The 12,542-nt window shown below is 41.2% G+C and overlaps 1 pseudogene; it reads right to left on the bottom strand.

Moving 5' to 3' along the window:
• Positions 1-10,760: 10,760 nt before the first annotated feature.
• On the bottom strand, positions 10,761-10,887 carry LOC127485851 (U2 spliceosomal RNA; annotated as a pseudogene).
• Between the last annotated feature and the right edge of the window lie 1,655 nt (positions 10,888-12,542).

Consider the following 12,542-nt stretch of genomic DNA (forward strand, 5'->3'; position numbering starts at 1 on the left):
CTCTTCTCCTACTAGATTTGGGTTTGGTGTGCTGCAGTTTTTCTAGGTCCTTGAGATGCGCTGAAAGCTCATTTATTTGTTGCCTTTCCAATTTCTTGATATAGGCACCTATTGGTATAAATTTGCCTCTCAATACTGCTTTTGCTGTATCCCGTAAGTTTTGATATGTTGTCTTGTTATCTTCTTTTACTTCCAGAAACTTTTTGATTTCTCTTTTGATTTCTTGAATGACCCAGTGTTCATTCAGGAGCATGTTGTTCAGTCTCCATGTGTTTTCATACTTTCTAGGGTTTCCTGAGCTGCTAATTTCCAGCTTCATTCTGCTGTGGTCTGAGAAGCTGCATGGTATGATTCTAATTCTTTTAAATTTGTTGAGACTTGCTTTATGGCCTAGTATGTGATCAATCCTAGAGAAGGTTCCATGCACTGCTGAGAAGAATGTGAAGTCTGTAGATGTAGGATTGAAAGTTCTGTAGATATCTGTTAGATCCATTTGGGCAATAGTGTCGATTAAATCTGCTGTTTCCTTGTTGATCTTCTGTCCGGATGATCTGTCTATTTCTGAGAGTGGAGTATTGAAGTCCCCCAGTACTATTGTATTGGAATCTAAGTCTCCCTTTAAGTCCCTTAACATATCTTTTAAATAGACCGGTGCCCTGTAATTAGGTGCATATACATTTATAATAGTTTCATCTTCCTGTTGAATTGAACCCTTAATCATTATATAGTGCCCCTCTTTGTCTCTCTTAACAGTTTTTGTATTAAAGTTTATTTTGTCTGATATTAATATGGCTACACCTGGTTTTTTTTGGCTTCTGTTGGCATGGAATATCTTTTTCCAACCTTTCACTTTCAGTCTGGATGCCTCTTTGTTAGAGAGATGTGTTTCTTGTAGGCAACAAATAGTTGGGTTGTGTTCCTTAAGCCAATCAGCCAATCGGTGTCTTTTAACTGAAGAGTTAAGTCCATGAACGTTTAATGTGATTATTGATACACAGTGACTTTGCCCTGCCATTTCCAAGAGATATTTTCTAGTATATGCTTTGAGCTTCCCATGCTCTTTTACTGGTAGGTGTTCTTCCTTTCCCTTCTTTCATATTGATGGCCGTGTTTCTGTGTTTCTGAGCGTAGCACATCTTTAAGTATCTTTTGCAGGGCCGGACGAGTGGTGGTAAAGTCTTTCAATTTCTGTTTGCTATGAAAGGTCTTTATTTCACCTTCATTCACAAATGAGAGCTTGGCAGGATATAATATTCTGGGCTGGCAATTTTTCTCTCTTAGCACCTGTGCTATGTCTCGCCATTCCCTCCTAGTCTGTAGTGTTTCTGATGAGAAGTCTGCTGTGAGTCTGATTGGAGATCCTCTGAGAGTAATCTGACATTTCTCTCTTGCACATTTTAGGATCTTTTCTTTATGTTTCACTGTGGTGAGTTTATTTACAATGTGTCGTGGTGAGGATCTCTTTTGGTCATGTTTATTGGGGGTTCTATGAGCTTCCTGTACTAGGATGTCTCTGTCCTTCTCCAAGCCTGGAAAGTTCTCTGCTAGTATCTCACTAAAAAGGCCTTCTAATCCTTTCTCTCTCTCCAGGCCTTCAGGAACTCCTAGAACTCGAATGTTGGTTTTTTTAATAGTATCCTGTAGATTCCCAACAATATTTTTTAATTTCTAATTTCCTCTTCTTTTCTTTGGTTTGACTTTATGTTTTCCTGTTCTCTGTCTTCTAAGTCCGATATTCTCTCTTTTGCTTCACCCATTCTGTTTTTAGGCTTTCTAATGTGTTTGTGATTTGATCTATTGAGCTCTTCATTTCATTTTGATTTCTCCTCACTATCATACTTTCCTGTTCTACTAGTTTCTGCGTTTCATTTTGATTCTTCTTTAAAATTTCATTTTCACAAGAGAGATTTTCAATCCTGTCTAATTAGGATTTCTGTAGTTCAAGGATTTGCTTTTGAAAACTTCTAAATGTTCTTATCATCAATTTTTTGAAATCCGTACCTTGCATTTATTCTATCTCATCATCTTCATAATCTTGGTTTGGGGTGTTTTGTTTATTTGGAGGCATCATAGTGTCATCGTTGATCTTGTTCCCTTGATTTCTGTGTTTCTTGCTTGGCATAGTTAATTGTTCTTTTATCACTGTGCGTTTTTTTTTAAATTTTTTAATTTTATTTATTTATTTATTTTTTATTTTTTTGACAGGCAGAGTGGACAGTGAGAGAGAGAGACAGAGAGAAAGTTCTTCCTTTGCCGTTGGTTCACCCTCCAATGGCCGCCGCGGCCGGCGCGCTGCGACCGGCACACTGTGCTGATCTGATGGCAGGAGCCAGGAGCCAGGAGCCAGGTGCTTTTCCTGGTCTCCCATGGGGTGCAGGGCTCAAGCACTTGGGCCATCCACCACTGCACTCCCTGGCCACAGCAGAGAGCTGGCCTGGAAGAGGGGCAACCGGGACAGAATCCGGCGCCCCGACTGGGACTAGAACCCGGTGTGCCGGCGCCGCAAGGCGGAGGATTAGCCTAGTGAGCTGCGGCGCCGGCCTAATTTTTTTTTTTATTTTATACTATGTCCGTGTTAAGTGGACTGCCTGCTGTTGGAGGAGCCTTGGAGTCTTGAGATGGGTGTGGCCTGAGAGCTCTGCTTGGTTTTTCCAGGTTACGGGTGTGCAAAGGTGACACCCTCAGGTTATGCATGGTAAATCTCTCTCTTTTTATTTATTTATTTATTTATTTATTTATTTATTGAATTTATTTAGGGGGTAAGTAATACCGCACGGCATGGCTGTGCAGAATTGATGGTATTTAGCTTCCAGTCTCTGGCTTCTACCAAAAGAGTCTGTGTAGGCTCCGTTTCTCCTCTGGACTCCCACTGGGTTGCCTAGGCTACTGAATTATAGTGACTCAGTTCCTTAGCTCTTCCCTGTTGTTACGTAAATCCAGAGAGGGGGCCAGCTCTTTGTCTCTTGCAAACTCTTCAAGCCTTGCAGCCTTGCAACCTTTGCAAGGTTGGCGGAGAGAGAATCTCCCAACCTTTTTTTTCCTTCTTTCCGGTAGTGAGTCTGCTGCACTCTCCGGCTCCCCTCTAGATTCTGACCCCCGTTTCCCCGCCAATGTCTCGGGTTATTGAGTTCACCTCCCCTTCCAGCGCCAAAGTGTGGACTCAGAGCCCTGGACGTCCCAGCTCTCCCCGCTGCTGTCTGTGCGACATGCACTCCCCTTCCTGCACTGGTGCGCAGACCCTGCAGCTCCCGTGGCTCCTGCGGCTTGGCTTCCACACGGTGGGCGACCTTGTTCTCCCAGTAGGTCCTCCAATTCACAGCCACTAGATCCAGAAGAGTTTCCTCTGCAATATTTTCCTGGTTCTTTTTCTGAGGCTACCATAACTCCCCTTTTATTAAACTAAATTTTCCCAGACTATCGGTGCGTGCCCACACTATTCTGCCATCTTCTATCTCCAATCAATTTCCATGTTTATTACAATAATAGTTGACATACTATTTTTGCGTTGGTAGCCTCAATATTAGAAAAATAAGTATGTTGTCAAAAAAGGCTTTGGAAGATAAGATTATAGAATATTTATGAAGTTCTTGGTTCAAATTAATGAAGAAATGATGACAGTTGTTTAAAGAATACGCCCTCCAGGAGGAGCTAAGATGACGGGATAGGGAGGGAGCTTACTGAATCCGGGAGAAGACAGATTAATAAAAGTGAAGATAGTGGCTAGCATTACTAGGCTAATCTTCCACCTGCGGTGCCGGCACCCCAGGTTCTAGTCCCGGTTGGGCTGCCAGATTCTGTCCCGGTTTCTCCTCTTCCAGTCCAGCTCTCTGCTGTGGCCCAGGAAGGCAGTGGAGCATGGCCCAAGTGTGTGGGCCCTGCACCCGCATGGGAGACTAGGAAGCACCTGGCTCCTGGCTTCAGATTGGCACAGCACGCAGGCCATAGTGGCCATTTTGGGGGTGAACCAACAGAAGGAAGACTTTTCTCTCTGTCTCTCTCTTTAACTCTGCCTGTCAAAAAAAAAAAGTGAAGATAGTGTAGTCTCAGGGAAGAATTAGGAAAAAATGGCAGAAGACACTCCTCTGTAATTAGAGGGACTTGGTGGACCTATGTGGAAGGCACGGGTACCTGCACAGGTATCTGCCATGGGAGCCTAATCCATTCACATCAAGGTAGCATGTGCCAATGCCATCTTACTTGTTAAAATGATCTGTTTAAGTTCATGATTGATCAAAAAGATAGGATTAAGTGTCAAAGGGATTACAAAAATATGAGCAGTGTCTGAAGATAATAGCTGATAGAATTTAAAGGGAGAGAAAGATCCTACATGGGAAGCAGGATACACATTAGACTCATAGAATGGAAAATGCCCTAAACAGCACTCTTGCCTCAGAATCAGCCCTTATGGCACTGGATCTGGCTAAAGAGCCCAGGAGAGTTTCTCAGGCATGGAAAGTCAAGACACTGTGGCAAAAAATGACCTAAATGAAAGATCTCTGTGAGTGAGATCCCAGCAGGAAGAATGGGCCATCAAAGAAGGAGGTACCTTTCTCTGAAGGGAGGAGAGAACTTCCACTTTGAATATGGCCTTGTCTAAACAAGATCAGGGTTGGTGATCCCTTAATAATTATAGAGTGCCTATCTTTGTCTCTTTAACAGTTTTGCTTAAAGTCTATTTTGTCTGATATTAAGATGGCTACACCAGCTCTTTTTTGGTTTCTGTTGGCATGGAATATCTTTTTGCAACCTTTCACTTTCACTCTGCATGCACCTTTGTTGGAAAGATGTGTTTTTGTAAGCAGCAAATAGATGGGTTTTGTATTTTAATTCATTCTGCCATTTTGTGTCTTTTAATTGGAGAGCTGAGGCCATTTACTTTCAATGTGACTATTGATAAGTAGTGACTTTGCTCTGCCATTTTCCCAAAGATATTTCAAAAATATGCTTTGAACTTCCTGTGATCTTTTACTGAGAGATTTTCTTCCTTTTCCTTCTTTCGTATTGATGATAATGTTTTTTGTTTTTCTGTGTGCAACACATCTTGAAGCATCTTTTGCAGGGCTGGATGGGTGTTTACAATTTCTTTTTTTTTCTTTTTTTTTTAAAACTTTTATTTAATGAATATAAATTTCCAAAGTACAGCTTATGGATTACAATGGCTTTTCCCCCATAACGTCCCTCCCACCCGCAACCCTCCACTTTCCCACTCCCTCTCCCCTTCCATTCACATCAAGATTCCTTTTGGATTCTCTTTATATACAGAAGATCAGTTTAGCATATATTAAGTAAATATTTCAACAGTTTGCTCCCACACAGAAACATAAAGTGAAAAATACTGTTTGAGTACTAGTTATAGCATTAAATCTCAATGTACAGCACACTAAGGACAGAGCTCCTACATGAGGAGTAAGTGCACAGTGACTCCTGTTGTTGACTTTACAAATTGACACTCTTGTTTCTGGCATCAGTAATCACCCTAGGCTCTTGTCATGAGCTGCCAAGGCTATGGAAGCCCCCTGAGTTCACCGACTCTGATCATATTTAGACAAGGCCATGATCAAAGTGGAAGTTCTCTCCTCCCTTCATAGAAAGGTACCTCCTTCTTTGATGACCCATTCTTTCCACTGGGATCTCACTCGCGGAGATCTTTCATTTAGGTGTTTTTTTCCAGGGATTCCAATTCAATCCCATCAAGGTGGCATGTACCAATGCCATCTCACTAGTCCAAGTGATCAATTTCTGTTCACAATTGATCATAATGATAGTACTAAGAGCCAAAGGGATCACATAAACCAGACTAGTGTCTGCAAATACTAGCTGATAGAATAAAAAGGGAGAGAACAATCCAACATGGGAAGTGAGATACACAGCAGACCCATAAAATGGCAGATGTCCTAAACAGCACTCTGGCCTCAGAATCAGCCCTTAAGGCATGCGGATCAGGCTGAAAAGCCCATGAGAGTATTTCAGGCATGGAAAGCCAAGACACTCTGGGTGTTTACAATTTCTTTCAATTTCTATTTGCTATGAAACATCTTTTTTTTTTTCCCACAGGCCAAGTTAGGCAGTGAAGGAGAGAGACAGAGAAGAGAGAAAGGTCTTCGTTTTCTGTTTGTTCACCCCCCAAATGGCTGCTATGGCCGGTGTGCTGCAGCCCACACACTGTGCTGATCTGAAGCCAGGAGCCATGTTCGTTCTCCTGGTATCCCATGTGGGTGCAGGGCCCAAGCACCTGGGCTACCCTCCACTGCTTTCCCGGGCTACAGCAGAGAGCTGGAATAGAAGAAGAGCAGCCAGGACAGAATCCAGTGCCCCAACCGGGACTAGAACCCCGGGTGCTGGTGCCAGATGTAGAGGTTTAGCCAAGTGAGCTGCAGTACCGTCCACTCTGAAAGATCTTTATTTCGCCTTCATTCACAGATGTTTTTTTTTTTCTCTTAGGACTTGGGTACATATTTCCATTCACACCTTTCCTGCAGGGTTTCTGATGAGAAATCTGCTGTGAGTCTAATTGGAGGCTCTCTAAGAGTAATCTAGCGTTTCTCTCTTGCAAATTTTAGAATCTTTTCTTTATGTTTCACTGCGGTGAGATTGATTACAGTGTGTCGTGGTGAGGATCTTTTCTGGTCATATATATTGGGAGTTCTGTGTTCTTCCTCTTCTTGGATGTCTCTTTCTCCAAACCTGGGAAGTTTTCTGCTAGTGCATCACTAAAAATGCCTTCTAATCCTTTCTCTCTCTCCATGTCTTCAGGAACTCCTAGAACCCAAATGTTGGTTTTTTTTAAATGGTATCCTATAGATTCTCAACAATATTTTTTAGATTTCAAATTTCCTCTTCTTTTCTTTGGTTTGACTGTATACTTTCCTGTGCTCTGTCTTCTAAGTCCACTATTCTCTTTTCTGCCTCATTGATTATGTTTTTAAGGCTCTCCAATATGTTTTTTATTTGTTCTATTGAATTCTTCATTTCATTTTATTTCTCTTCAATATCTCAATTTCATGTTGCACTGAATTCCTGATTTTATTTTGATTCCTCCTTAAGATTTCATTTTCATTCTTTCATGTCCTGTTTATTTCAGTAGTTTGTGTGTTTGCATTTTGTTACTTCTAAGTATTCTTATCATCAGTTTTTTGAGTTCCATTTCTTGTATTTCTTCTATCTCACCATCTTTCATAATCTTTTTTTTATAATTTTTTTTATATATTTTTGACAGGCAGGGTGGACAGAGAGAGAGACAGAGAGAGAAAGGTCTTCCTTTGCCGTTGGTTCACCCTCCAATGGCCGCCGCTGCAGCCGGCGCACCGCGCTGATCTGATGGCAGGAGCCAGGAGCCAGGTGCTTTTCCTGGTCTCCCATGGGGTGCAGGGCCCAAGCACTTGGGCCATCCTCCACTGCACTCCCTGGCCATAGCAGAGAGCTGGCCTGGAAGAGGGGAACCGGGACAGAATCCGGCGCACCGACCAGGACTAGAACCCGGTGTGCCGGCGCCGCAAGGTGGAGGATTAGCCTATTGAGCCACGGCGCCGGCCCCATAATCTTGTATTAAAGTGTCATGTTCTTTTGGGAGCATCATGTTGTCTTCCTTATTCTTGTTTCTTGCATTGTTGAATTTATTGTTTGGCATTTGTGGAGATACTTGGTTCACTCCCCAGATGGCCGCAATGGCAGAAGGTGTGCTAATCTGAAGCAAAGAACCTAGAGCTTTTTCCACATCTTCCATGCAGGTACAGGGGTGCAAGCGCTTGGGCCATCTTGTATTGCTTTCCCATGCCATAGCAGAGAGCTGGATCAGAAGTGGAGCAGCTGGGACTTGAACTGGTGCCCATATGGGATGCTGGCACTGCAGGTAGCAGCTGTACCTGATACGTCACTCTTCCAGCCCTTAAAGAGGCCTTCTAGTCCTTTCTTTTCATGACTTCAAGAACTCCTAGAGCCTGCATGTTGTGTTGCTTGATAGTATCCTGTAGATTCCCAACAATGTTTTTTAGTTTTCTAATTTCCTCTTCTTGTTTTTTTTTTGTTCGACTGTATAATTTCCTGCTATTTTTCTTTTGTGTCAAATATTCTTTCTTCTGCTTCACCAATTGTGTTAAGGCTTTCTATTGCATTTTTTTGTTTTGTAAATTCTTCATTTCTGAGATTTCATTTTGCTTTCTCTTAAGATCTCAATTTTGTGGGAGAAATTTTCTCTTATGTTATGTACAGTTTTCACTAGTTTGTACATTTTTTTTTTCAGATTACTTTTAAGTAATCCTATGATACATTTTTTGAATTTTATTTCTGGCATTATTTCAAACTCATCATCTTCACAATCTAGTATTGAAGTGTTGTATTCTTTTGGGGTTTCATGTTGTGTTCCTTATTCTTGTTTCTTGATACATTTGTTATTTGGGATTTGTGGAGATACTAGTTGGTTTCTTTTTTTTTTTTTTCACTGCAGCAGCTTTTATGTTTGGACTATGTCTTTTGCATTAATGGAATGTCTGCTTGCAGCAAATACCTAGAGGTATGATTTGGCTGTGGCCAAGGAGCTCTGTTCAGTGCTCTAGGTTGAAGGGAGTTTTAAGGTGACACCTAGGTTGGCATGGTAAAACTTTGTTATCAGAGGGGAGGTATGTTCTGTGCTGTTGGTGTAGATTCAGCTCCCTTAATCTCCTCAAAGGAGACCAGTGCTGGGTGCTAGCCGCAGTGTGTATAATATTTGTCTCACTTCCACAAGGGCCACACAAAGGATCTGTGCAGTCCTCAGTGTAAGCAGATTTCCCAGCAATGTCCCTCACCAGGGAACCAGGGAGCCCTGAGTGTGTGGATCCTCTCACAGTGACTGCCAAAAGTCCCAGTCACACCCTGAGCCTTCCCACATGGCCTCAGTGTTTTCTCAGTTCTGGCACACAAGCCTCCCACAGTCTCAAGCACCCAGGTGCCTGTCAGTCCTCCCTGCCAGACTCAGGCATCTCCACTCAGCTGGTTTCTGGGTATGGACATGGGCTGGTGCAGCTGTTATGTATGTCCAAAATTGCACCCACTCTCTATTGGCTTCTTACAGGACACTCTTGCAGAGTGATCTGAGAGAAAAACATGCCCCTTCCTCCTTTGTTTCTCCTCTAGTTAGGCAGGTACACTATCTGCCACAGAGCTGCAATCAGGATTCCCTCCAGGATTTTCCTGCAGCTTTATCACCAGTGGCTTGGGCTACTGCAGTCTGGTCTCATCTCTCTATACAAAGCTGGTATGGAGGCTCTTGGCTGCTGGAGTCCTTTTTTGTGTGCATCCACACCCTCCATGTAGGTCTGCTGTGTCCGTCTAATTTGTGTGGCATTTCCCTGCTGTTTTCTAACTGTTCCCTGTGACTGTACTCTCTCCACTTTTTAAAAACTATCTTCTCATAGATTAGAGCAGCAAGCTTCCTCCCTAGTCTGTCATCTGAACCATTTTAAACTGAAGTCAGTTGTATTTAAGTATACTCACATTCATATTTTACATCCATAGTGTAAATAGCATGTTCAAAAATTATGCTATCATCTTCTCTATGTAGATGCAAAACTAGAAGGTACTATCAGTGAAATTTGCATACATTAGTCTTGGAAATGATTTGTAGGATAAGCGTGAAAAGCCATAACAAGAGTAAGACAAAAAACAAAGAAGATTCCTTCTATCTAAAAATTTTCAAAAGAACAGACAATACAGTGAAGAAGCAACCAATAGAAAGCTTTTGCATGGGAAAGGAAATGATCAATAGAGTTAAGAGACATCCAACAAAATGTGAAAAATTATTTGCAAGCCACCTATGTGACAAAGGATTAATAGCCCAAATATACCAGCAACTTAAAAATTCAACAAAACAAAACCCATCCAGTTGGGAAGGGTTCTAAGGACCTCAATAGACAGTTCTCAAAAAAAGAAATACAAATGGCCAAAAAAATATATGAGAAAATGCTCAACCTCAGTAGCCATCGGAAAATGCAAGTCAAAACCCTAATGAGATATGACCTCACCCCTGTCAGAATGGCTAAATTCCAAAACAGAGAGTTACAGATGGTAGAGGGATATGGACAAAAGGGACACTTATATAGTGATTAGGGGGATGTAAATTAGTTCAACCAATGTGGGAAACAGTGTGAAAATTTCTTACAAAGCTAGAAATAGACTTGGCATATGATCCAGCAATTCCACTACTGGGAATATACCCAAATGACTTGAACACTGTGCATCAAAGAGATACCTGCATCACCACATTCATAGCAGCACTGTTCACAGTAGAAAAAAGTGAAATCAACCAAGGTGTTGGTCATCAGATGAATGGATAAAGAAAATATACATTTGTATATTTTATATACATCTTATATACATATGCATTTATATATTTTGTATATTTGTACATTTTGTACAACAAGGAATGAAATTCTATCATATGCAGCAAAATGCACACAACTGGAGGACATCATGTTGAGTGAACTAAGCCGGACCCAGAAAGACAAATACCATATGTTCTCTTTTATGTGGGAGCTAAAATTAAAAAAAAAGAAAAAAAGTAAGAAATGTCTGTGTGTATCATTATTGCTGCATCTATATATATATATATACACATATATATATATGTAAAATTTTGTTTTATACCTGGGTGAAACCAATGGTTAAAAATGTGATACTACTATAGTTTTAATGATCTTTAATTACTTAAAATTTTACTGTATGTTGGAGAAATGGTCATTTTCCCATTCAATAACTGTTTATGGCCATTGTCTATTCCCACTAAACCAGGGTCTTTTTTATTTATTAAACTTCTTATTTTGCAAAGTAATAAGCTTTTTTTACTGTAGTGTAAATTTAAACTGATAAGAACAGATACTACACTTGATCTTAGCCAAAAGGCCGAGAAGTGATGTGTAATATAAATTTAAAATATGTTACCTGAAAAACTAAAAACAAGCAAAAGAGAAGGAAAGAAGGTAGGAGGGAGGGCGAAGAGAGGGTTAAAAAGTAGAGTGCGGGGCCAGCACTGTGGCATAGAGGGTAAAGCCACCACCTGGCATGCTGGCATCCCTTGTGGGTGCTGACTCAAGTCTTGGCTTCTTCACTTCCAATCTGGCTCTCTGCTATGGCCTGGGAAATCAGTAGAAGATGGTCAAAATCCTTGGCCTGCTGTATGTGCATGGGAGACTCGGAAGAAGCTCCTGGCTGTTGGCTGTGCATTGGTGCAGCTCTGGCCATTGTGGCCTTCTGGGGACTGAACCAGCAGATGGAAGACCTCTCTCTGCCTCTGCTTCTCTGTAACTCTGCCTTTCAAATAAATAAATCTTAAAAGGAAAAAAAAATAAATGGTACTCCAAAACTCAATAGAAAGGAAGCAACTAAATGAACTAAAAGTTTGCGAAGACTTGAATAGATATTTCTCAATACAAGACCTATAAATGATCAATAGGTATGTGGATAAATGCTCTTCACCACTAATCATCAAAGAGATGCAAACTAAAGCTATAAAGAGGTTTCACCTCAAACCTGTTAGAAGGGATATTATAAAAAACACAAAAGCATGGCTGGCATTGTAGCACAGCAGTTAAACTACTGCCTTTGATGCCAGCATCTCATATAGGCATCAGTTTCAGACATGGCTGCTCCACTTTTAATCCAACTCCCTGCTAATGACCTGAGAAAGCAGCAGATGTTCCAAGTGCTTGGGCCCCTGCCACCTACATTGGAGATCAGACTGGAAGAAGTTCCTGGCTTCTGGCTTTGGGTTGATTCAGCCCTAGCTATTGTGGTCATCATATGGAATTATACTGTGGCCAGTGTATGGAAGATCTCTCTCTCTCTTTCTCTCTCTCCGACTCCCTCTCTGTAACCCTGCCTTTCATATAAATAAAATAAATATTTGAAAAATGCAGAAGAAATAATTGTTAACAAGGATGAGGAGAAAAGGGAATGCTTTCAAATTGCAGGTAGGAAGGTAATCTAGTGTCAATGTAATGAAAATTGTATGATTAAAAATTAAATATAGAACCTTCATACTATCCAGCAGTTCCAACTAAAGGATGTGAAATTTGTATGTGAAAGGGACATTTGCATTCCCATTTTCAGTGTGTACAGATATCAAATCATTCTCTTGTAGACACACATCTACATAATTTAAAGTAATGAAATTCAAAATGAAAATACACGTTGGACATTCTATTGTTTTCTCTGAAAAGTGGGAGGAAATAGATATGACCACAGGAATTAAGTGGCTGAGAACTAACGCAGTTCCTTTCAGTTGTCACATTGAAACCACTGATGCTGAGAGCTTAAGCTTCTTAATGGGGAGAGCGTCAGGCTTATGGGTGGGGAGCTCAGCTGTGTGGAGGGGTAGGTGTGGGGGATGAACTTCCACCTCTCTCTGGAATGTGGATTATTCACATATTAATCAGGAAGCCCATTTTTTTTTGGCAGCAGGATATTATGGCCCTGGGAGTGACATCAGACACGGTAATGATGAGGATTCCTGTGGTGCATGAAAGGTCATTGTGACTGATGTCAACCCTTCATCTTTTGTCAACAGTATC

Source organism: Oryctolagus cuniculus, chromosome 16 (assembly GCF_051225735.1).
Source record: "Oryctolagus cuniculus isolate XC-2025 breed Fujian yellow rabbit chromosome 16, ASM5122573v1, whole genome shotgun sequence".
In the NCBI taxonomy this organism is placed as follows: Eukaryota; Metazoa; Chordata; class Mammalia; order Lagomorpha; family Leporidae; genus Oryctolagus; species Oryctolagus cuniculus.